A 26,946-nucleotide genomic window follows, 5' to 3' on the forward strand; every position below is an offset into this window, starting at 1 on the left:
TACGCTACGTGTGTCGCCGTTCAAAAAAATGACGTCACGGCGCGCAAAGCACGGTGGGAGTTAAGAAATGAAGCATGCGCAGTAGGTCCGGCGCCGGAGTGCGCCTAATTTAAATGGCAGACGCCCATTTAAATTGGCCCGCCTTGCGCTGGAGGCCGCCGGCGTAGTTTTCATCGCAAGTGCTTGGTGAATCAGGCACTTGCGATGAAAAATTGCGGCGGTGTAACGTATCTAGGATACGTTACGCCGCCGCGATTCTACGTGAATCTGGCCCCAAGTGTATATTTCACTTATTAAAAAATAAAATAAAATGAAACAGATTCAGTCCAAACTAAAAAAGTAAAAACTCGGGGTAATTAACCCCACACTTTAAAAACTCCCAAAAAAATCGTCCATGGATGAAAAAATGAATTTCACAGATGCAGGTTGAAAGGAATACAGATGAAAGAATTCCACCACCGATCGGGGTAAAGTTTGAGCAGAATGTAGAGAATCCACCAGGAAAATGGTAAGTAATAAACTCTTACTAGATGGCCAGATATAAACAGCATAACGATCCACTCCACCAGGGGAAAGGAAGAAGAGACTGCAGCGCTCCACGGTAGTCAGCTGGTCCCAATTTGTACAGGTCCCGATTTTCCTTCAGCTCACCTCCAGGTTTCAATCACCATATAGTACCCAAAAGGAATAATGCTAAAATAGTGAAGTACCGCTAAAGCAAGCTCCGGTTTATTAAAAGAAAGGTTGTGTCCAATACAATGGCACTCCACGGGTACAAAAAGTACAGGACAATTTGATAGAACAGGATAAAAACAAACAAACGTGCGCCCGTGCTTCCGGGGTCACGTTACAACGTGATGACGTCAGTGCGTGGCTCCGCCCTGACCGGTTTAGACATAAACAGTCGTTGTCTAAGGGCACGGGCGACGCACTGAGCCGTCACCTTTTATAGCCACAGAGCAGCAACCAAGCCTCGCTCCCAGGTGGCTTCTGTCAATGGGGAAAATAAATTTCCCATTATGATCGCACACAGCCAATCCCGTGCAGGAGGAGGGCAGAGAGGCGGGGAGAGAAACGCAAACCCTATCAAAACTCCAACCTCCACAAAGGAAGGGGGAAGTGCTCCCATCAAATCTCTCCCTCCAAATGTCACTCTGGCTGGCTGCTGGAACATACATTTTTAAATTTCCACTGTCTGCCGCTTTACATGTGTAAGATCACTTAAACATATAAACAGCTATAACTAAGTATAAAATTAATTACAAAGGTACATAAATTCAATCATGAAACCTTAATCATAAATTCACATATAAGCAGCAATAAGACCTAATTTAAGTCTATAGAGCCATCTAGTGGGCAAAAAAGATATTTCAAGAATTATCCAAAAAGGCATTTACCTCAATGTCCACATTGAGGTCAAATGGTTTGAGGCACTTGATCCAATATATCCAGCTCATTTCTAACTAATTTCTAACTTGGAAATAGCTCTCCTTTTTGGTCCCCCTCTCCAGTGTGGTTTCAAAATGTCTATAGCCACAAAGGAAGTACCACTAGGGTCCCTATCATGCACCTCTCTATAGTGGCGAGATACAGAGTGGTTTTTGTAACCTCTCCTGATGTTCCCTATATGTTCATTCACTCTAATTTGAAATGATCTTACTGTACGTCCAACGTATTGAAGCCCACATGGGCAAGTGAGGAGGTATACAATATACGTAGATGAACAGGTAATGAAGGATCTGATGTTAAACGTTTCAGATGTGCTGTTTGAAGTAAAAACCTCAGTCTTGCGGTCGCAGACTGCGTTAACCATACACACCGCACATTTCTTGCACTTATAATAACCCTTCATGGTTTGAAAAAACATCGGTTTATTTGATGGAGGGTTGCATACCCCAGGTGCTAGGGGTATGCAACCCTTCATCAAATAAACCGATGTTTTTTCAAACCATGAAGGGTTATTATAAGTTTCGTCATAGGTCAGATGTTTCAATGGGATCCTCCTTGGCGGGCAGTGACGTCACCATGCCAAGAAGGAAGGGATCCGCTTGTTGCCGGCCGGCATTTGTTTTATGTCTGATGATTTTATCTTCTTTGTAAGTACCCCTTACATCTTTTTTTTACATATTTTTTCAATAAATATGTTTTTATGGAATTACGCTATGGTGCACCTTTTCTCTATCCATGTTCATCTTGACGAGCCTGTGAATGCGCTGGAAGCTTTGTCTGGAAACTTTTAACCCTGTGAGTCCACTACAGTCTCTGGTAAGCGGCTTTAATACTAGTGGTGGGTCTTCACTTCAGTGTGAAAACACATTTGATGTCACGGTGGTGTTGAAGTTTTGGAGGATTTAATCTTCAGGATTGACCATTTGTGTGCACATTAATAGTGCATTGGGACTTTACTTATTTGAGTTTCAGTGGACCTTTTATTCTCAATTCTGTTTAGTGGCGCAGCTTTAATTTTCTTTTAAATTATAATCCTACCTTTAGATATCAGAGAGTTACCTATTTAAAAATAAATAAAATACATTCTGGAGGTACTTAACCACTTCGATACCGGGCTTTTATACCCACTTCAATACCGGGCCTATTCTGGCACTTCTCTCCTACATGTACAAATCATCATTCTTTTGCTGGAAAATTATGCAGAACCCCCAAACATTATATATGTTTTTTTAGCAGACATCATAGGGAATAAAACGACGGTCATTGCAATGTTTTATCTTGCACCGTATTTGCGCAATCATTTTTCAAACGCCTTTTTTGGGAAAAAAAAATTTCATGAATTAAAAAAATAACAAAACAGTAAAGTTAGCCCAATTTTTTTGTAAAATATAAAAGATTATGTTACACCGAGTAAATAGATACCTAACATGTCACACTTTAAAGTTGCGCACACTCATGGAATGGTGCCAAACTTCTGTACTTAAAAATTTCCATAGGCAACGCTTTGAATTTTTTTACAGGCTACCAGTTTAGTTGTACAGAGGAGATCTAGTACTAGAATTGTTGCTGGCACTCTAACGCACGCGGCAATACCTCACATATGTGGTTTAAACGGCGTTTACATATGTCGGTGGGACTTACGTGTGTGTTCGTTTCTGCGCGCAAGTATCGGGGACAGGTCCTCTTTATGGAGAGATGCGGGGTCAATAAGACCCCGCATTTCTCCTCCAGGCTGGAAAGCATGAGATCGGTAAAAAAAAATTCACAGATCTCATGATTAGTGTTGCTTACTAGCCGCAATTGCGGCTTTGTTTACTTACGGGTACCCGGGCGTCACCAGTTATATCTATGCTTCCTGCCTGCGCCGGACGATTCCTTCTCCGGGCCCCCGATGGCACGGGAGAGCCCGGAGAAGCACCGGATGGCGGGGGGAGGGGGGATGTCCCCTCCCGCCGCCTATAAGAATGATCAAGCGGCGGAACCGCCACTATGATCATTCTTATGTTGCACAGAATCGCCGGCACTAACGAATGATATCTGAATGATGCCTCTAGCTGCAGGCATCATTCAGATATCCCCCCACAAAGCCCAGGACGTCATATGACGTCCACCCAGGATGGGAGATCCCATCTGTGGACGTCAAATGACTATGAGCAGGTATTGAAGTGGTTAATATTGAGGATTCAGAGAGGTTGATTCAGTAATATTCTATAATGTTACAAAAATATTCAAGGAATTCTATATAGCTATATATATATATATTTAAATAGCAGAAAGTGTATAATTGATATGGCCATATTGAATAATAAACAAGATAGGGGTTTTATGTACAGCAACTTTTTTGTGTAAATTGTTGTGAATGCATTTCTTTGGAGTTTATAAAGAAGAAATGTTGAAAGAGGGCTTGAAATATCCCCTAACTTTGCTGCTCATAGCATGCAATACAAATAGAAAAAAAACATGGCAAATATACATGGTAAAAGAAATCAATTGAAAAACATATGTAATAGAGACAAGTAGCTGTTGGCATTTATTGGCGTTTCTTGGCATTACAGCCATTCATTAGAAGTGTGATGAAGTAATATACTGGAACGGTAAAATAGACAGGGGTTGATGATAATGCCCTTAGAATAAGGGAGGACAGAGAGACTATGTCCCAACAAGGTGGAGACAAATTGGAAAACTTACTGCACAGCCTCAAAACCAAGTCCGGTATTCGCCAAGGAAAGCGGCATCATCGATGTCAATTTGATGTCTTTTTCCATCCCTGGCCACGTACAAGATGGTCGGGCACCCACTGCTGATGGCTCCACCACATGCAAGCTGGGTATCCTCTCCCCACCTTCCTTGTGCAGAGTGGCCAATCAGGCATGATGTTGATGGGGCCCCACCTGGGAGTATATAGTAGCCCTTGAGCAACCGATGATTCATTTGCTTGACTCAATCACAAGCAATCACACACCGATCCCACACACTGGTCACCCCTTTCGCTGGGAGCTCAGTCACAATTTTTTTGGTATGTTTTTTCCTCCCTCTGCTTGGTTTCACTCTACACACACTCCCCCATGTAGTCCCCTTGTGGGAACACATAGACATTTTGCTACACCATTCTTACACATTTTAATTAATCTATTTTTGATACACTTATTTCAGGAACACTATACACTTGTCGTGCACACATAGTATTTGGATCATGCTGTGACCATCGTGTTGTGCTCTGGGCGCTGTTCTCCATCCTTTGAGGGTTCCCCCGTCTCAACCTGGACACCCGTACCCCCGCTTTCCTTAGCGAATACCAGACTTGGTTTCCCAATTTGTCTCCACCTTGTTGGGACATGGTCTCTCTGTCCTCCCTTATTCTAAGGGCATTATCATTAACCCCTGTCCATTTTTCCTTAACAATATATTACTTCATAACACTCCTGATGAATGGCTGTAATGCCAAGAAACACGTTGAGTGCCAATAAATGCCAACAGCTACTTGTCTCTATTACATATGTTTTTCAATTGATTTATTTTACCATGTATATTTTCCATGTCTATTTTCCATTTGTATTGCATGCTATGAGCTGCATATTTAGTCATAAGTCTTGTGACTACCTATCTATTTGATACAAAATATCTAATATGAATTCTAGATTGTAATAAATAAATCATGTACTGTAACTTCATTTTTATGCTATTATTTTTACTTGACATGGCAATCCCTCATTCAAAGTCCCATAAACTCTTTCTTTTTTACCTACCAAATTAGGGATGGAGGCCACCATGTGTTTTATATAGTGTGTGTGTGTGAGGTCACGTCCATTTACTGTATCTCTTAACTTTCTTTGATTTATTTTATTTTGATAGCACTGAATAGGAGTTAGATTTTTCATTACCATTTTCAGATTCATATAGGAAATGGTGGGAATACATTTATATTTATGGTATTGGTAAATCACAGATTACATTCAAATCTTTGAATTGATTATTTATAATTTGTTCCATTCAAAGGTTTTGATTAATATAGCAACAACAAAAATATCTGATATTTACTGGGCCTATTTACACTTTTTACTATTTGCACATTGTTGGATGTAGAAAAACATTGAATATTTTGAGTAGGAGAGTAGAATTTACTATCTACACAAAAGAGACCTTAGTCAATGTCCTTTTACATGCACCCTCATGTAATCCGAATGATATCATTAAAAAGGGTTACCCTGAAGACCTTGTGGCTCTTATGGATTGACTACTCTACCTCTGATTCCTTAAAGACGTTACTGACACCTCGAGTTCAGCCCTGATGCTCGATCCGTATGTACTTTGCACAGCTGGGGTGTCGTGGCCCGCTCGGTTCTCGGTTCTTCCTTCCCTCCTCCCCCACCCATCTTTTCCCTCCTCCCCCACCCATCTTTTCCCTCCTCCCCTACCCGTCTTTTCCCTCCTTTTCCTCTCTCCTTTATTACTTCTTCTCCTTCTCTCTTTTCTAATGATCAACTGTAGTTTTACTGGTTTATGTCTCCTCAGTCCTCCTTGCTTTTCCATATCACACACTATTAGCCACCCGACATAGGGGGCGAATTTGGTGGACTCGTGTACAGCTTCCGTTGTGCAGTGTTTCAGACAGTATGTATTTATATGTTCCTTCCTATGCTATAGACATTTGATGATCATATGTGTTGTATTTCTCTGTTGAAAACAATAAAGACATATTTACCTCTAAAAAGGGTTACCCTGAATGTATGATAAATAAGAGAAAGGGATACCAGCATAACTAAATATTTTGCGGAGGACCATCATTTAATCAATAGTTTTTTTTAGACTCAGGCAGTGGAGAGAATACAATTTCCAAGGAGTGTGGGTGATACTCTGCAGAAGATATATTTTTTGGATTTTTTAACTCTAGAAAAGATGCCACATGCAATAAACTATTGATGTAATACATAAATGTTTGTAATACATGACTTGCACCACTAGATGTCTCAGAATGAAATTGTTTGTAGCTGTAATTCATTATAATGATAACGATGAAGAATATTGTTTAACCACTTAAGACTCAGACCGATATGCAGGTAAAGGACCAGGCCCCTTTTTGCGATTTGGCACTGCGTCGCTTTAACTGACAATTGCGCGGTCGTGCGACGTGGCTCCCTAACAAAATTGGCTTTTTTTCCCACAAATAGAGCTTTATTTTGGTGGTATTTGATCACCTCTGCGGTTTTTATTTTTTGCGCTATAAACAAAAATAGAGCGACAATTTTGAAAAAAAAACAATATTTTTTACTTTTTGCTATAATAAATATCCCCCAAAAATATATAAAAAATATACGATACGTATTCTTCTACCTATTTTTGGTAAAAAAATCGCAATAAGCATTTATCGATTGGTTTGCGCAAAATTTATAGCGTTTACAAAATAGGGGATAGTTTTATTGCATTTTTATTTAAAAAAATGCTTTACTACTAATGGTGGCGATCAGTGATTTTTTTTTGTGACTGCGACATTATGGCGGACACATCGGACAATTTTGACACATTTTTGGGACCATTGTCATTTTCACAGAAAAAAAGTGCTATAAAAATGCATTGTTTACTGTGAAAATGACAATTACAGTTTGGGAGTTAACCACTAGGGGGCGCTGTAGGGGTTAAGTGTGACCTCATATGTGTTTCTAACTGTAGGGGGCGGGGCTGGACATGTGATGTCATTGATCGCCTTTCCCTATATCAGGGAACAAACGATCAATGACAGTGCCACTGTGAAGAACGGGGAAGGTGTGTATACACACACCTCTCCCCGTTCTTCAGCTCCTGTGACCGATCACGGGACTCCGGCAGCGATCGGGTCCGCTTGTGCCCAGCCGTGCCATTCTGCCAACTTATATCGGCGTTAGGCGGTCCTTAAGTGGTTAAGTTATTATGAGACATGGCTAAAACGCATTTCGGTGAAATAATAGTTCATTGAAATCAAGACACATGATTCGGATTGTATAATGTAAATAAATATTATTGTAATTCAATTTGCAGTTGTTTGGAAACTACTGTGCAATTGAAAGCAGGTTTGTGTAACCAACTGCTTGTGACTACTACTTTAATCCTATAGCACCTGTTGAGATTAGGCTTTGAGTAAACACTATGGGGGTTATTTACTAAAGACAACTCCACTTTGCACTATGAGTGCAAACTACAAGTGCAAAGAGTACTTGAAATTGCACTGAAAGTGCACTTGGAAGTACATTCAGTGTACTGTAGATCTTAGATCTGAGGGGTAGATCTGAAATGAGGGGAAGCTCTGCTGATTTTATCATCCAATCATGTGCAAGCTAAAATGTTGTTTTTGATTTTCCTTGCATGTTCCCCTCGGATCTACAGTGACTGCACTACCAAGTGCACTTTCAGTGCAATTTCAAGTGCATTTTGCACTTGTAGTTTGCACTTGCAGTGCAAAGTGGATTTACCTTTCATAAATCACCCCCAATGTGAAGAAAATGCATCACAGCTAGTTGGTGATTATCTGGATGTGCTGTTTGCTTGTATTCAAACAAAGAAGCTTCTGTGATTTTGAATTCCATAAACAGACATTTATCTTTTTAACCATGTGTGAACCAGCATCGTAGGTCCAGAGTCAATATAGAGGATAACATTGTTCTCAGTTGGAAGCAGTACCTAATGTTAAAATGGATTTCTTATAAAAAAAATACATAATGTATATATCAATCTTTCATTGACATGGCCATTTTTGTTTTTTGTTTTCTGAGTCCCCCTGTAACATAATTTTGTTACCCTCTTATCCTGCCATCAATCTTTTATTTTTCTTCCATTACTTCTGCTGGTCAATTTGGCCTGTTGCAGGAAGTAGGAAAATAACAGATCTACTGGCAGGATCAATAGATTCAAAAAAATGATGTTAATAGGGATTTAGAAAAAAATAAACATCTCTGCTAATGCTACTGACAGACTACATTATGTACATAATTTTAGATTGTGCCCACAATTCTACTTGTGTTATCCTGTTGTTGTTGAGCATGAAAAGGTATTTATGCATTACTATTCATGAGCATTCATTAACTCAACAGTCTGCAGGAAATATACAAATAAAAACATTTCCTTATTTGGTTTAGAAAAAAAGGAACCGTAGAGTGCATTCAAATGTAATAGCTAACAACAACAAAAAAGTCCTACTGTTGTGCAAGAAAAAAACAACCATGGTTTGTTCATTACCACTTTCTGGAGAAAAATCCTTGTGCTAATATTAGGCATGTTGCAACCAATAAGGGCTCGAAAAATAAAGCCAGTAGCATTAAAAAATATATATATATTATTAATTATAATGCTATACGGTATTATAGTGTATAGATAATAATAATGTACTTCCCTGTTGCCCTGTTTTTTGTTTTTTTTGTGAATTACTATTTTGGTGTAATTGTTACCTGTGCTATTAAAAGCCTCACATTTAATGCCTGTACATCCGTTGCACAGTATAAAATTGTCATCCTCTAGTGTTTCAGAGAAGTTTAAAAGTGAAAGACACTTCCCAGCAAGAGCCACTAAATGAAGGAGATAATGACTATTCTGTCCTATCCTCAGGTTGTTGGGCAAGATAAAAGTACTGATTTTTTTTCGCAGCTAAGATGTGTTTAGCGTGTTGCCAGTTCCTTTTAATTTCTCTTACCATTCTTTCCTTTGTGGTGTAATTAGAAGAGTCTCGACAGCAAGAAAAACTGCAAGACATCTTTGTCACTGCTTTCCTCCAGGGCTAGATTTCAATTATGTGCATCCCTAGACTATTTTTTTTTTGTTGTAGCTTGGTGACAATCTTTGTGACTGCACAATGCTCTAAGCCTTACATTACAAGTAAGAGTAATCTGCAAAGTAGTTCCTTACGCTTTTGTTATTGAGACATGCAGTGCATCCGGAAAGTATTCACAGCTCTTCACTTTTTTAAATTTTTTTTATGTTACACCCTTATTCCAAAATAGATTAAATCCATTATTTTCCTCAAAATTCTACAAACAATACCCCATAATGACAATGTGAAAGAAGTTTATTTGAAATCTTTGCAAATGTATTAATTATAAAAAATCACACATACATAAGTATCCACAGACTTTGCCATGACACTCAAAATTGAGCTCAGGTGCATCCTGTTTCCACTGATAATACTTGAGATGTTTCTACAACTTGATTGGAGTCCACCTGTGGTAAATTCAGTTGATTGGACATGATTTGGAAAGGCACACACCTGTCTATATAAGGTCCCACAGTTAACAGTGCATGTCAGAGCACAAACCAAGCCATGAAGTCCAGGATTGTATCAGGGCACAGATCTGGGAAATGATACAGCAATATTACTTCAGCATTGAAGGTCCCAATGAGCACAATGGCCTCCGTCATTCTTAACCACTTCAGCCCCATAAGAATTTTTCTTCTAGGAAGTTACCAATTGCATTAAAATGTATGTACAGCCAAAACTTTCCTTTTAGTTTTCGCAAAGGGAAGGGTTTGGATAGATCTCCTTTTACCTCTTTTCAGAGAAGATGAAAGGAAATCTCCAACAAAGTGAGAGGAATTCTGCTCTTAGAAAGTAGTCACTGAAACCCCATTGGAAGATCTCACCGCTTCTGATGAAAACTGTTTGGAATTTCCCATCAATTTCTGTCTCTGTGACAATGAACCGATTAGGTAAGTGAAATGAAGTAAGTGTATTAAAGACACAGAAAGCAATAAAATTGTAAGAGGTAGAATGGCGGCCAGAATGCAGGACCGGTTGGAAGCCCATGATAAGGTCTGGGAGCTGTGGCACCGCCGGGAGGACCCACTCTGACACGGTACGTGGGCCACTCCGATAACACTCTTCTTCTACTCTGCTCTCTTTCTCTTTTATTTCCCCTTTTTCTTCATTTCTGCAGTCTCCTTGTGACTCCGGCTGTTAAGATATTCAGATGTTAGGTTTGGTGTTCATCCTAGCTACAACGAATGTGAAGTCCTCACAGACTAGGCCTAGAATGTGTTCTTGCACTTTGGCACCACCATGTACCCTGACATAGCGGAATAAGGTATGCAAGGGTACTGCACCCTCATTGTCTTTGTGTATGTGTACCTTTCTGTATGGATGTATGTTATGAAAAACAAACCTCTGATCAATAAAAACTGTTATTGGAATAAAAAAAATTGTTAGAAGCAACAGCTGCCTAATGCCGCGTACACACGATAGGTTAGTCTGATGAAAACGGTCTGATGCACCGTTTTCATCAGACCAAACCGATTGTGTGTGGGCCCCATCGGTTATTTATCCATAGGTTAAAAAAATAGGAGCTTGTTTTAAAATTATCTGATGGATAAAAAACCTATAGAAAAAAACGATCGTCTGTGGGTACGTCCATCGGTTAAAAATCCACACATGCTTAGAATCAAGTCGACGCATGCTTGTCAGCACATCGTTGTGTTTTACGTCACCGCGTTCTGACACGATCGTTTTTATAACTGATGGCGTGTAGGCACGACTAATCATCAGTCAGCTTCATTGGAAAACTGATGGAAAAATCCATCAGACCGTTTTCATCAGACTAACCTATCATGTGTACAGGGCATTAAAGCTTGCCTATGCATATTGAAATAGAGTCCAGCTTTTGATCTCATCAAGAAACCCTGATAAAGCGGGTTATCTGTGACCCCCAAAATGCATTAGTTAATTGTTTGGCTCACATCTAACTATTTTATTAAAACGTATATTTGAACACCTAACTCTGGTTCCTATTCTAAGTGTCCATATACAGTAGGTGAACCCGATATTGTGTCAATCTCGCTCTCTTTCTCGGCGAGATTGAGCACCTACGAGCCCCATCGCGGGAGCCAGCGCCGAGCTGGCTTGCCGCGATGGAGACAGAGCCGTCATAGAAGCGTCGGGAGATCCGACTTGGATTCCCGCCAATTCTACACGCGTGCGGCGTTTGTTATGAATCCTGAGGGGGAAGTCCCCGCCGGATTTTAAATAAAAATCCGGCATGGGTCCCCCCCTCAGGAGCATACCGGGCCCTTAGGTCTGTTATGGGTTGTAAGGAGAGCCCCCCTACGCCGAAAAAAACGGCGTAGGGGGTCCCCCTACAATCCATACCAGACCCGTATCCAAAGCACGCTACCCGGCCAGCCAGGAAGGGAGTGGGGACGAGCGAGCGCCCCCCCCCCTCCTGAGCCGTACCAGGCTGCATGCCCTCAACATGGGGGGGTTGGGTGCTCTGGGGCAGGGGGGCGCACTGCGGCCCCCCACCTCAGAGCACCCTGTCCCCATGTTGATGAGGACAGGGCCCCTTCCCGACAACCCTGGCCGTTGGTTGTCGGGGTATGCGGGCGGGAGGCTTATCGGAATCTGGGAGCCCCCTTTAATAAGGGGGCCCCCAGATACCGGCCCCCCCACCCTAAGTGAATGAGTATGGGGTACATCGTACCCCTACCCATTCACCTGCAAGAAAAGTGGTAAAAACACAAATAAACCACATAGTGTATTAAAATATTTTATTTTTCTGCTCCGGAGGCCGCCCCCTGTCTTCTTTATTAGCTCTTTTACCAGGGGGGGCTTCTTCTTTGACGTCTTCGGGTGGGTGGGGGCCGCCGTCTGGTTCTCTTCCACCGCCGGGGGGGGGGGGTGGCTTTTAAAAAAGCCCCCACCCCCCCGGCGGGTTTCCTCCGGCGTCTTCGGCGGGGCTCTTCTTCTTCCGCTATCCCGACGGGTCTTCTCCGCTATCCGGGGGGTCTCGCCGCTCTCCGCTGTTGACTCGTCGCACCCCGGTTCTTCGTCTCGCAGTCCGGTCCCTTCTTCCGTGCTGTACGTCTTCTTCCGCGCTGTGACGTCATGTTCTTCACTTCTCTTCTTCTCCCGATGTTGACTCGCCGGTCCTCCTCGCTGAAATGACGGATGCGCGCCTTGCATCGGACCTATATAGGCCTCACAGTCCCATCATGCTCTGTACCTACCCATGTGATACCTACCACGTGGGTAGGTATCACATGGGTAGGTACAGAGCATGATGGGACTGTGAGGCCTATATAGGTCCGATGCAAGGCGCGCATCCGTCATTTCAGCGAGGAGGACCGGCGAGTCAACATCGTGAGAAGAAGAGAAGTGAAGAACATGACGTCACAGCGCGGAAGAAGACGTACAGCACGGAAGAAGGGACCGGACTGCGAGACGAAGAACCGGGGTGCGACGAGTCAACAGCGGAGAGCGGCGAGACCCCCCGGATAGCGGAGAAGACCCGTCGGGATAGCGGAAGAAGAAGAGCCCCGCCGAAGACGCCGGAGGAAACCCGCCGGGGGGGTGGGGGCTTTTTTAAAAGCCACCCCCCCCCCGGCGGTGGAAGAGAACCAGACGGCGGCCCCCACCCACCCGAAGACGTCAAAGAAGAAGCCCCCCCTGGTAAAAGAGCTAATAAAGAAGACAGGGGGCGGCCTCCGGAGCAGAAAAATAAAATATTTTAATACACTGTGTGGTTTATTTGTGTTTTTACCACTTTTCTTGCAGGTGAATGGGTAGGGGTACGATGTACCCCATACTCATTCACTTAGGGTGGGGGGGCCGGTATCTGGGGGCCCCCTTATTAAAGGGGGCTCCCAGATTCCGATAAGCCTCCCGCCCGCATACCCCGACAACCAACGGCCAGGGTTGTCGGGAAGGGGCCCTGTCCTCATCAACATGGGGACAGGGTGCTCTGAGGTGGGGGGCCGCAGTGCGCCCCCCTGCCCCAGAGCACCCAACCCCCCCATGTTGAGGGCATGCAGCCTGGTACGGCTCAGGAGGGGGGGGGGGGCGCTCGCTCGTCCCCACTCCCTTCCTGGCTGGCCGGGTAGCGTGCTTTGGATACGAGTCTGGTATGGATTGTAGGGGGACCCCCTACGCCGTTTTTTTCGGCGTAGGGGGGCTCTCCTTACAACCCATAACAGACCTAAGGGCCCGGTATGCTCCTGAGGGGGGGACCCATGCCGGATTTTTATTTAAAATCCGGCGGGGACTTCCCCCTCAGGATTCATAACAAACGCCGCACACGTGTAGAATTGGCGGGAATCCAAGTCGGATCTCCCGTCGCTTCTATGACGCGCTTGCTGGGATGTGCTGTCACTATTCCAGTGAGTGTGAGATGTCGGCGAGATCTCGGCACCCTGTCGCCGAGTATCAGCGCGACGCTGTCCTGCTAAAAGCACAATATCACAAACACCTACTGTAGAATCTTCGGTATACAGTACTGTATGTGAGCTGCCTGCCTGATGCATTTTACAACATTCAACCTACAGAAATCCAGAGAAACTTTTTTTCCACCTAAGACACAGCACCACCAGCTCCTTTCTTTAGCAAAAAAATAAATAAAAAATACAGTGTTCTAGTCTTATTTAAAAAATAATTAAATAAATACAAGGTTTGGGCTATACAGTATATACACTACCAAGTTACTACATCATATTATTCTTTCTATAGAAAGAACATAATTTCTCATGGAGTCAAATAACATGTATTTACATACAGTATAGTAGAGTATAATACAATGTAGCCATGTAACTTAGCTGCACTGATTAGCCTGATTTTTATAATCAGAATATAGACTATATGGAAGCCATAACATTGAGAGGAGCCATAGTAGCAGCCCAAAGTTACCAGAGGATGAGACAAAGGAGCTAAAATATGTTGGCATGTATTGCCAATGCATCATTTACAAATGTATATATAAATATATTCCCATTAGCCTTGTCTTTTTTTTTGTTTTGTTTTTCTGAAGGCATGTAACACAAGGCTTCACACAGATTTGCATCTATAAGTGCTAAACTGCAATTTACATGTCATTTGCTAAGATGCTTTTTTTGCGATCTGAAATGGCATCTGCATTTTAACACAGGGGAAGCAAAGGTGTTGATAACAGCTGTCGTTTATTGCAGATATAATCTACATTACCCCCCATTTAAATTGTTTTGTTTTCCGGTTAACAACTATAGCGAGTCATGTCTCCTTACAAATAATCACCTGAAATCTGCATTTATTTGAGTCAGCAGTGAAATATTGATAGTGGCATATGTCATGGTACAATCAGGCAAGACATAAAAACAATGCTATGCTTATCATGATTACTGTAAACTTATTTCAGAAGCACACAGATGGTCAGGCCTAACAAGGCAGTAAAAGGTCCATTAAATATTATGGACACAGAAATCCCCAGCTGCTTCTTAGATTTATATGACTGGAACATTTTTTTTTTTACTTTTTTATTAAAATTCATAGTGACAAATTGCTTCTCTTACTATTTTTTCTGTCAGTGGGAGGACAAAAAAAAATGAAACCTCCGCTGTGAACAAATAGGAGGTCATATCAAATAAATATTTTATGAGCAATAAAATTTGTAGTAGTAAGAACATAGCACGACCTGATGTCTATGTGTGATTACTAAGTTATTTTAATTGATTTGTAGGTTTCAAACAAACTTAAAATAGGTTTTACAAAATGAAATAACAATACAGTTATATATTTAAAAGTAAAAACACTCCAGAGCGCACATCCCAATGTAGGATGTAATGGGTGAGGACAGAACCAAGACAGCTCATAGATGATTCAATTTTCTTTCCTTCCACCGATGGGCTGCTGGGGGTTTGCGATGGTCAGTAGGCGCCTGCTTGCCTGAAGATCATTGTCATGGAGAAGAGCTGGCAGTGGAGATGCATTTCTGAGGGATTCATCTTTCTTCAAATGAATGATGTGTTTGTGTATGTATTTATATACAATAAATGTTGTTGTTAAAACGTGCTACACTATACCCTTTGCGCTGGTCTCCCTGTTCTGTCAAAGTTATATAATTCCTTAATAAATAGTATGTATATTTTGTAGCTACACTACATAGTGTAATAATAAGGACATGGTGATACGATTATATTTCTGAAAATATTTACATTTTCAAGTTGGTCATTTTCTTATTTAGGTGCATCCAAGACAGATTAATCAGTTAAGCTCCAGAACAATTTTGGGCCTATTATTTAGCACATATGCTATTAATAATACGTATGATACATTAGGATACAGAATTGAGATATACTGTATATCATTTTCGTGGATAAAAGGGTTTTTGCTTGATAGTATTGCTGTACAAGAATTTTTTAATCCGATTTATATTTTAAATACAAACAAAGCAAAAAATAATATATTTTTTTCCCAGTTAAACACTAATAAGCTTATTACTCATGTGAAAAGTTTATTATGTTATTAACTCCATTCATTGTGACTCTAAAATTATATTTCTGGTGCAAAGTGTGGCAAAGTTATTTATGGATTAAACTATGTCTGAGAAACAAAATAAATAAAAACATATTTAGCACAGCTCTGCAATACATGCACATTTCCACATTGTGTCTCTTTTAAAGTGCTTCAAGTACAGAAGAATATCAAGGATCCAATAAGAGATCTGGTGAGCTGACAATGCTGCCTCTGTTTCACTGAAAGTCCAAGCAGGGACCCTCCCTGAATTCTCCCCTGGTAGAATAAAGACCCCCTTTGTCATCCGCAAAACAACTGACATATCTGTAAATGGCCAGCAGAATTGCACACTGGCAAACGGAAATTTGTCAATGCTAATGCACATGCGCACATGGGCAAGAGCAGCCAAAAAATATATATGCACCAGTGTGCCAAAGGGCATGCAATGCGTGACTGATTCTGACATCCAGTGACCTATTTAAAGCCAGCAGCAATCACTAATTGCTGGGTGATCCTCAGCCCCCCCCCCCCAGTGTTCTTGTGCCTTGTGAATCCTGATCTTGGACCTCCCTTTACCGACCCGGCTTGCCTTTTGACCTGATTCACCATGATTCCTAGCTCTGACCCCTGGCTTGAACTTCTAATTTGCTTCTGCTTGATCCACTGTATTTGACCTCGGCTTGGCTTACTGACTCTATTACCTGTTTACCTGTGTTTGTTGGCTTGTTCCAGTTTCTGCTACCTGCCTATGCTACTGACTGATCCACCATGTATGACCCTTGGCCTGGCTTCTGGTTCTGCTTTCTGCTTTGCCCTGCTGTCAAGTACGCCCAGAACTGCTAAGGAAACCTGCCCTACAGCACATCCTGCCTGTTCCTGCTGCCATCCAGTGATCAGCTCTGCAGACTACTACAACTGGCAACTTGTGCTTCTTTGGGTATTGCATTCCCTGTACCACCTCCAGGGGCGTTCTGCACTTAGCTCTCTCGCCACTTCGGCCTCTGACCAAGTACGTGATGCCCTTCCTTTTATTTTATACAAATAAGGAATAAGGAGATAGAAGTGTTTAGCAGGAGGAGGAGGGCTTAAATGAGCTGGGCAGAAGAGGCACTTTCTTGTCAGCTCATACAGGAAGTTAATAGTGCACAGATTTTCTAGTGGATTAGGTATAAACATGGGGAAATATGCATGTATTGCCAATATGTAATACATTTAAATTTTGCTCAAACATACATTTTAAACTCCAAATTCTTGCTTAACACATAGTATTGTTTGTATTGTTGTTAGCTGCTTCAGTTACAATGCACCAATTATTGTTTATATTTTAACAAGCACTGAGTGCAAATACCTGTAATAAGTGCAGATAGAGCAACCAAGTGCAGCCCCTGTATTTGCTATTTGCAATGTTGTTGCAATTGCTTCAAAACTACAGTAAAAAGCATTAAAAAAATGTTATGATACCTAATATGATAATGTTACATAAAAAATAAACAAGTCCCATAAACTGAAGCAATCCAGAGGAAGGCAAAAAAAATTTGGACAACAGCTGCCAATTTTTTCTCACCAGGGAAAGAATGCTTCTTGACCCCAGCAAGGCAGTCCAATTCCCTACTACCCTTGAGGTGCAGGAACAGCATAAATGATGTGTAAATGTCCTAATTATTCAAAACAGCCTATGTTCAGCCTAACTGGCTGACCTTTAAAAGATGCACTGACCGCACTGACAAAGCAAGCCAAAGCAAGTTTTTATACATTTAATCTACTCTCGGTTGTGAAGAAATTGTATGTACATGAATAAGAAACTGCTTACAGGAATAAGTCCAACGAATAGTGATAAATGATGCGTTCTTTAAATGGTCTCAGGTCTTGAGTGGTGTGCACAATTATTTAAAAGATGGAAATAGAGTAATTGTAAACCCTAACACCCTGTAAAACACCTCATTATGTTTAAAATAAAAATAGGCAAAACATTTTTGTATAGATTTAAAAACATTATAAATATATTTTTTCACTTTTGTTTTATAAGTGATCGCATTTCCTCTGTTCTCAGCTGCATAAGAGCTGGGGGGGGGGGGGGGGGAGAGAAGCAACAGCACACTGATATTTCCAATGAAAGGCTGTGCAGTGGAGATGTGTCAAGACAAGTTTGATCATTGGAGGAGAGCTAGAGGAACGGTCATGATATAATCTCATGCTTAGTGTGGTCAGTTTTTATTAGGAAAGCAGAGGGACTGGCAGGAACACCAGTTATTTCACACAAAGGAAGCAATACAAAGAGAACAGAAGTATGTGGCACAGCAGGCATATGAAGTGTTGAGGTAACGAGCACTTTAAAACTTAATACAAGAAAAAGAGTTTTCCTCAAATCACCCCCCCCCCCCCCAGTAACCAGTGCTCTCTACTTTCCAACAGTGGTCTGTTCGTCATGTGAGCTCTGGATTGCAATTAACGATATCAGAGAACCTGTGACTGCTGGAACATAGGGTAAAAGACTCTGCGGGGACTGGTCTTACAGCACAGAGGCAACTCGTAGGAGCAGAGGGTCAGGTAAGTAAAACTTGTTTCTCTAGCCCTAAACAACCATTTAACTTTGAAGTGCAGGGGCAGCCCCACTGCAAAAAATGTTTTATACTTTCCCTGAAGTTCAGCTTTAAGGTCCATTGCTCAATACATTATAAAGGAAATATATATATATATATATATATATATATATATATATATATATATATATATATATATATATATATATCAGAAAATGATTTGCTACAGTCAAGAGATAATTGGCTTTTCTGCTAAGCCAAGAGGCAAAAAAGTAGTGGTCCATTAGTCCAGAAACCTTTTGTTTACAAAGAAAAAGCTTTTTGGAATAAAAGTTTTCTGTTGCCATGGTTTTGACATGCATTCGTTAAAAGCTCTGGTTTCATCATATCAGCTTCTAATAAATGTATCATGTTGATTTCTCTTAAAAATAAGTGGCAAGCATTTAGATGTATGTAGGTGATATCAGAATATGTCCTAAAACCAAACTGATCCTAGCGCTCAATAGATCTAGTATGTTAAATAAATATATACGCAGAACAGCAGCTGTTATAAAAAGGTAAACGTAAATAAAAGAATGTGTCAAATAGACACTAACAGCGCTTAAATGAATACCAATATGATTCAACTGAACCTAGTGTTCACAATCTGCTGAAGTATGATGTAATGATCCGAAGGGATTTGCCCCTATAAATCACCCCAACATCAAACTAGTGAAAAATTAGAATCATAAAACAGTCCTCAAGGAATCCACCAAGGTATTAGATCCACCAAAGAAGATACAGATGTTCTGGGACAAGCTAGGTTTCACAGCATGTAGGAGATGTAAAGCGTGCCGCCAAGTATCTACCCACCTAAGAGACCTCACTCAGTTCTCTTCCACGGCCAATGGCAGACTTTTTGAAATCAAGGCATGCATAACATGTGTATTGACACATGTAGTGTACGCCTTGGAATGCCCATGTGGGCTAATGTACATTGGTCGGACAAAAAGAAAATTATCCAAAAGAGTGTCTGAGCATATTTACAATATCTCTATTGGATATACAGAGCACAGTGTTTCTTTGCATTTTAAGGAAAAACACGATAAAGATCCATCAGGATTAACATTTTGGGGGATAGACAAAATAGACCCCAACTGGAGAGGATCCAATATGGTAAGGGAGATTTCAAAACGTGAAACGGAATGGATATTCCTTACCAATACACTCAGCCTGAATGGACTCAACATTGATCTGGACATAAATTGCTTCATAAGCAACAATTAACATGATAGAGTAAAGAAATGATAGGGAGGGCATTTGATATGTATAGGATGCCTAGTTTTAAGATTATTTTATTCTTATCTTTTTTATCTTATTGATGTATTTTATATGTTATACTAAGTAATACTTCAGAAAACAACCTTAAAACTTATCTAAGTATGACAGTTAGTCTAGATTCTAGGCTTAAGACATTGAGTTTTAAGAAATTGTCAATTGTCATTATTCATGTGTATGGTCTTATTAGAATCAATACATAAATGTATCATGCAGCAATGCAGGTTATATTTATGAGATTGTATAGTTGCCTAATGAGGTAGCTACTAACCATATGGCTTTTTTAATACAAAGCGTAAGTTTACAAACAGAGAAATAATGTAATACTAGCATGCTGATTTTCGTTTCATTTTAGTGCCAATGTTTACTGAATATCTAGATGCGCTGTAGTTTCATTCATTTTTATTCTTATTCCTTATTTTTGATTTGTTTTCATTTATATTTGTTGTTTGCAGCACAAACTAATGTGACAGATCTCAATTGGTTTGGGTGTCAGCAAGGAAGGTCTTTCTTCCTTTGCAATGGGGCGGCACTGACGCTGACACAGGGATTATAGGAACAGAAACAGCTGTGGAGGGTGGGCCATCTTACAACCAGTAACTGGCCATTACGTCCTAATGGGGAGTATGATTAACATACCACGCTGTATCCTTAAGTATTGGCAGAGGGCTGAACCAATCAGGTGATCCAAAGCGTAATTACGGGGAGGACGCACTGAACGAGTGGGGGAGTGGTTAAACACACCCACTCCAACAGCTCTCAATAGGCGAATGGGCAGAGCCAAAAGGACTCATCCGCCCATATAAACGAGAAGTCGCTTTGTGTAGCCACGCCCTCTGAAGATGTGAGCCAATCACGAAACGCGTCAGGGCGTGGCTACGCGACGCATCGTTCACACAGGAGTAAGCTGTACCCGGGACTCACCAGCTGGAGCTGTGCTGACAAGTACATCCGTCTGAGTGAGCTACTCCCTTATCATCTGATGTGCTATTTTAAATCCTTTACCTTGTAAGCATATTCATGTTGCGGGGGATATTTTCTTAATTAAAAAACAGTTTTACACTATGTCCTGCTCCTCTGTTCCTTTCCATGACCGTTCATGTCACATCATGCACTCATCCCATTGATCCAACATTCCCTGTGAGGTGTGCTTTGGACACTAAGCTGAACTGGGGCGAGAAGGAGAGAGGCTGGTGATCCATGATTGAGAGGAGATCGTAAGGCATTATATACCACTACTATCTGGTGAGTAGAAAACCAAGAGGGGGGCTGAGACGTAAAGGACTGTTTATTGACATATCAGGATTGACCAACATAACTACCCTGCTTTAACCACTTACCCCCCGGACCATATTGCTGCCCAAAGACCAGAGTACTTTTTGCGATTCGGGACTGCGTCGCTTTAACAGACAATTGCGCGGTCGTGCGACGTGGCTCCCAAACAAAATTGGCGTCCTTTTTTTCCCACAAATAGAGCTTTCTTTTGGTGGTATTTGATCACCTCTGCGGTTTTTATTTTTTGCGCTATAAACAAAAATAGAACGACAATTTTGAAAAAAATGAATATTTTTTACTTTTTGCTGTAATAAATATCCCCAAAAATATATAAAAAAACATTTTTTTTCCTCAGTTTAGGCCGATACGTATTCTTCTACATATTTTTCGTAAAAAAAAATCGCAATAAGCGTTTATTGATTGGTTTGCGCAAAAGTTATAGCGTTTACAAAATAGGGGGTATTTTTATGGCATTTTTATTAATATTTTTTTTACTAGTAATGGCGGCGATCAGCGATTTTTTTTTTGGTATTGCGACATTATGGCGGACACTTCGGACATTTTTGACACATTTTTGGGACCATTGGCATTTTTATAGCGATCAGTGCTATAAAAATGCATTAGATTACTATAAAAATGCCACTGGCAGTGAAGGGGTTAACACTAGGGGGCGGGGAAGGGGTTAAGTATGCCTGGGTGTGTTCTTACTGTGGGGGGGGGGGTGGCCTCACTAGGGGAAACACTGATCCTCGGTTCATACAGTGTATGAACCGAAGAAAAGCATTTCCCCTGCTGACAGGAACGAGAGCTGTGTGTTTACACACACAGCTCCCGTTCCCCGCTCTGTACCGAGCGATCGCGTGTGCCCGGCGGCGATCGCGCCCGCCGGGCACACGCACGGGAGTCGGGGGCGAGCGGGGGGCGCGTGCGCGCGCCTCCGGCGGCGCGCGTGCGCCCCTAGTGGCGGCTAAAGGGTAGGACGTCATAATACGTGATCTCGCCTAGGAGAGCCACCTTGTGGACGTATTATGACGGTGCGGCGACGGCAAGTGGTTAAGGAATCACCTTTTAACCAAAGACTTTAACATGTTGTCCAACATGGTGTAGGATTCCTTGAAGACTGTTTTATGATTCTAAGCTTTTAGATGTAATGAGAGAAACAGTCTTCTGATTTAGGAATGTGAAAATGCTCCAAGTGTTTTTGAAAATATACCATTAAATAATAGAAACATTAAATCATATATAAACAATAAAACAAACATTTGATATTGTGTTGAATAGTTATTTTTTTCCTTTATTTTCATTTGGTGACTATACAAGTAATACTTCCTGGGTGACAATGCTTACTCATAGTACTATATGTGTAGAGGGTGTCTCACTCAACCCGCAATCCCGCCAAGCTGGCCGAAATTATGTAAACAGGCTTTTCTGCTTGAGGTAGGGAGAGCTGCCTGCTAGCAGTCGTCCTTCTTCCTGTTTTCACTGACTGATTTAATGTAATATGAGCTGACACACACAGAGCTCTGCGTTCAGTGGCCTTTCTTGTGCCCTATTGGCTGGAAGAGGAAAACCAATTGAGGGCACAATTACAACAGCCAATGGAAGAGATTGTACTGAACTGCAGGGAGAGCTGCAATGGATTCTGGGACATGCAGTTCCCACACAATACGGGCTCATAGACTGGTATACAGGGAGAAATACAAATCCCAAGAGGCTTTGCTGATAAGAAAGTAAAATATTAAATTTTGTGTCCTGAGGTTAAGTTCAGTCAGGCTTGAGGGAGGGAAGAGACCAGACCTGAGGGAGAGATGCTGTCTCTCAGATGCTCTCTCTGTGCGATTCATGCCTCCTCTGCCAGTCGGGATGTCCAGGCTGAGAGAGGGGGATCCCAGGTGTATATTGAGGCACATCCCCACCAACGGTAAACCGTTTCAGTATGAGGGGACAAGTCGGGTCGCCGGGAAAGCCTGCCTGTTCCAGGACTTTCGCTTGGTCCCTGTTCACTGGAATTGGTGAGAGGACATTTCTGCCCATCTGCAGGGAACAGAGACACTGCACCATAGAAGGAGTTATTTGAACACCGTATAAAAAAACATCATTGCCGGTAGTCATCTTGCTGACACTTGAAGTACTACAGGGATAAAGGATAAGGCTATCCATTTCTGGGACATTGTATACTGACACCATTGTCCTCTCACCTTGTTCATTATAAATCATGTCTGTTTCACTTGATAATCTGGGCCAGTTATATTGTTTGCCCTGCTACCCAGGAGTTAAAGTGCACTAATGAAGGTGGCTAGCTGAAGACACCAAAGCTTATCTTTGCTTCAAAAAGGACTGAAGCTGTTAGGGCCATGCGGATCCACACACACACATATTCAGGGCTCTGCATATGTATTAGGTGTGTGGGACAGTTTATCTATAAAGTTAAGCCACTACTTGCTGACTTGAATAGGTGTGTTAAGTTGGGCCTGTGGTGTCAGGGGACAGTAGAGAGAGGTCTGACACAAGGGGAGTCATTCCTCTGCTCTCCTCCTGCCTGGACTCATAGAGCCAATCTGAGTAAAGGTAACCAATCTAATTTGACCTGTCATATTGTGCTTTTTTTTTACCATTAAAGTGTGCCTCTCCTCTTGGGGACATTCTCAGGTGTGGAATTCCCTGAAAGCAGCTTGAGTATAAGATTGAGAGCTCTATTGCTCACAAATTACAGTTATTCTCTAGTTGATTACTTGACTATATACTATTGCTGTTTGTTATTCTTCCACAGAAATATTGTAGTAGAGACAATTTCTTATCCTAACGTGTGTGTTTCTCATTGGTCATTGCATTTACACTATTGCCAGGTGTGACAGAGTTTTTTTTTTTTTATGTGTTAGACCAACACAAAGTGGCACATAATTGTGAAGTGGAAGGAAAATAATAAATGGTTTTAATTTTGTTTACAAATAAATATCTGGAAAGTGTGGCATGCATCTGTTTTCTGCCCCCTTTACTCTGACACTCCTTAACTAAAATCTAGTGTAACCAATTACCTTCAGAAGTCACCTTATTAGTAAATAAAGTCCACTGATGTGTCATTTAATCTCAGTATAAATGCAGCTGTTTTTTGAAGCTCTCAGATATTTGGTAGAGGACCTTAGTGAACTAACAGCATCATGAAGGCCAAGGAACACACCAGACAGGTCAGGGATGAAGTTGTGGATACGTTTAAAGCAGGGTTAGGTTATAAGAAAATATCCCAAGCTTTGAATATCTCACGGAGCACTGTTCAATACATCATCCAAAAATGGAAAGAGTATGGCATAACTGCAAACCTACCAAGACATGGCTGTCTACCTAAACTGACAAGCCAGGAAAGGGGAGCATTAATCAGAGAAGCAGCCAAGAGGCTCATGGTAACTCTGGAGGAGCTGCAGTGATCCACAGCTCAGGTGGGAGAATCTGTCCACAGCACTCCACAAATCTGGCCTCTATGGAAGAGTGGCAAGAAGAAAACCATTGATGAAAGAAAGCCATGAGTCCCATTTGCAGTTTGCAAGAAAACATGTGGGGGACACAGCAAACATGTGGAAGAAGGTGCTCTGGTCAGATGAGACGAAACTGGAACTTTTTGTCCTAAAAGCAAAATGCTATGTGTGGTGGAAAACTAACACTGCACATCACCCTGAACATACCATCCCCACCCTGAAACATTGTGGTGGCAGCATCATGTTGGGGGATGCTTTTCTTAAGCAAAATACTTGAGACTGGGGCAGAGTTTCACATTCCAGCAGGACAAGGACCCTAAACATACAGTAGGTGAACCCGATTTTGTGTCAATCTCGCTCTCTTTCTCGGCGAGATTGAGCACCTACGAGCCCCATCGCGGGAGCCAGCGCCGAGCTGGCTTGCCGCGATGGAGACAGAGCCGTCATAGAAGCGACGGGAGATCCGACTTGGATTCCCGCCAATTCTACACGCGTGCGGCGTTTGTTATGAATCCTGAGGGGGAAGTCCCCGCCGGATTTTAAATAAAAATCGGGCATGGGTCCCCCCCTCAGGAGCATACCGGGCCCTTAGGTCTGTTATGGGTTGTAAGGAGAGCCCCCCTACGCCGAAAAAAACGGCGTAGGGGGTCCCCCTACAATCCATACCAGACCCGTATCCAAAGCACGCTACCCGGCCAGCCAGGAAGGGAGTGGGGACGAGCGAGCGCCCCCCCCCCCTCCTGAGCCGTACCAGGCTGCATGCCCTCAACATGGGGGGGTTGGGTGCTCTGGGGCAGGGGGGCGCACTGCGGCCCCCCACCTCAGAGCACCCTGTCCCCATGTTGATGAGGACAGGGCCCCTTCCCGACAACCCTGGCCGTTGGTTGTCGGGGTATGCGGGCGGGAGGCTTATCGGAATCTGGGAGCCCCCTTTAATAAGGGGGCCCCCAGATACCGGCCCCCCCACCCTAAGTGAATGAGTATGGGGTACATCGTACCCCTATCCATTCACCTGCAAGAAAAGTGGTAAAAACACAAATAAACCACACAGTGTATTAAAATATTTTATTTTTCTGCTCCGGAGGCCGCCCCCTGTCTTCTTTATTAGCTCTTTTACCAGGGGGGGCTTCTTCTTTGACGTCTTCGGGTGGGTGGGGGCCGCCGTCTGGTTCTCTTCCACCGCCGGGGGGGTGGCTTTTAAAGAAGCCCCCACCCCCCCGGCGGGTTTCCTCCGGCGTCTTCGGCGGGGCTCTTCTTCTTCCGCTATCCCGACGGGTCTTCTCCGCTATCCGGGGGGTCTCGCCGCTCTCCGCTGTTGACTCGTCGCACCCCGGTTCTTCGTCTCGCAGTCCGGTCCCTTCTTCCGTGCTGTACGTCTTCTTCCGCGCTGTGACGTCATGTTCTTCACTTCTCTTCTTCTCCCGATGTTGACTCGCCGGTCCTCCTCGCTGAAATGACGGATGCGCGCCTTGCATCGGACCTATATAGGCCTCACAGTCCCATCATGCTCTGTACCTACCCATGTGATACCTACCCACGTGGTAGGTATCACATGGGTAGGTACAGAGCATGATGGGACTGTGAGGCCTATATAGGTCCGATGCAAGGCGCGCATCCGTCATTTCAGCGAGGAGGACCGGCGAGTCAACATCGGGAGAAGAAGAGAAGTGAAGAACATGACGTCACAGCGCGGAAGAAGACGTACAGCACGGAAGAAGGGACCGGACTGCGAGACGAAGAACCGGGGTGCGACGAGTCAACAGCGGAGAGCGGCGAGACCCCCCGGATAGCGGAGAAGACCCGTCGGGATAGCGGAAGAAGAAGAGCCCCGCCGAAGATGCCGGAGGAAACCCGCCGGGGGGGTGGGGGCTTTTTTAAAAGCCACCCCCCCCGGCGGTGGAAGAGAACCAGACGGCGGCCCCCACCCACCCGAAGACGTCAAAGAAGAAGCCCCCCCTGGTAAAAGAGCTAATAAAGAAGACAGGGGGCGGCCTCCGGAGCAGAAAAATAAAATATTTTAATACACTGTGTGGTTTATTTGTGTTTTTACCACTTTTCTTGCAGGTGAATGGGTAGGGGTACGATGTACCCCATACTCATTCACTTAGGGTGGGGGGGCCGGTATCTGGGGGCCCCCTTATTAAAGGGGGCTCCCAGATTCCGATAAGCCTCCCGCCCGCATACCCCGACAACCAACGGCCAGGGTTGTCGGGAAGGGGCCCTGTCCTCATCAACATGGGGACAGGGTGCTCTGAGGTGGGGGGCCGCAGTGCGCCCCCCTGCCCCAGAGCACCCAACCCCCCCATGTTGAGGGCATGCAGCCTGGTACGGCTCAGGAGGGGGGGGGGGGGCGCGCTCGCTCGTCCCCACTCCCTTCCTGGCTGGCCGGGTAGCGTGCTTTGAATACGGGTCTGGTATGGATTGTAGGGGGACCCCCTACGCCGTTTTTTTCGGCGTAGGGGGGCTCTCCTTACAACCCATAACAGACCTAAGGGCCCGGTATGCTCCTGAGGGGGGGACCCATGCCGGATTTTTATTTAAAATCCGGCGGGGACTTCCCCCTCAGGATTCATAACAAACGCCGCACACGTGTAGAATTGGCGGGAATCCAAGTCGGATCTCCCGTCGCTTCTATGACGCGCTTGCTGGGATGTGCTGTCACTATTCCAGTGAGTGTGAGATGTCG

At 43.1% G+C, this 26,946-nt stretch overlaps 1 protein-coding gene across 2 annotated transcripts in view; it reads right to left on the bottom strand.

The window, feature by feature from the left end:
* The window catches only part of TMEFF2 (transmembrane protein with EGF like and two follistatin like domains 2), a 909,969-nt gene that overhangs the window by 605,178 nt on the left and 277,845 nt on the right, over positions 1–26,946 (bottom strand). The gene's annotated exons all lie outside the window — the stretch shown is intronic.

Source organism: Rana temporaria, chromosome 6, assembly GCF_905171775.1.
Source record: "Rana temporaria chromosome 6, aRanTem1.1, whole genome shotgun sequence".
NCBI classification, from domain to species: Eukaryota; Metazoa; Chordata; class Amphibia; order Anura; family Ranidae; genus Rana; species Rana temporaria.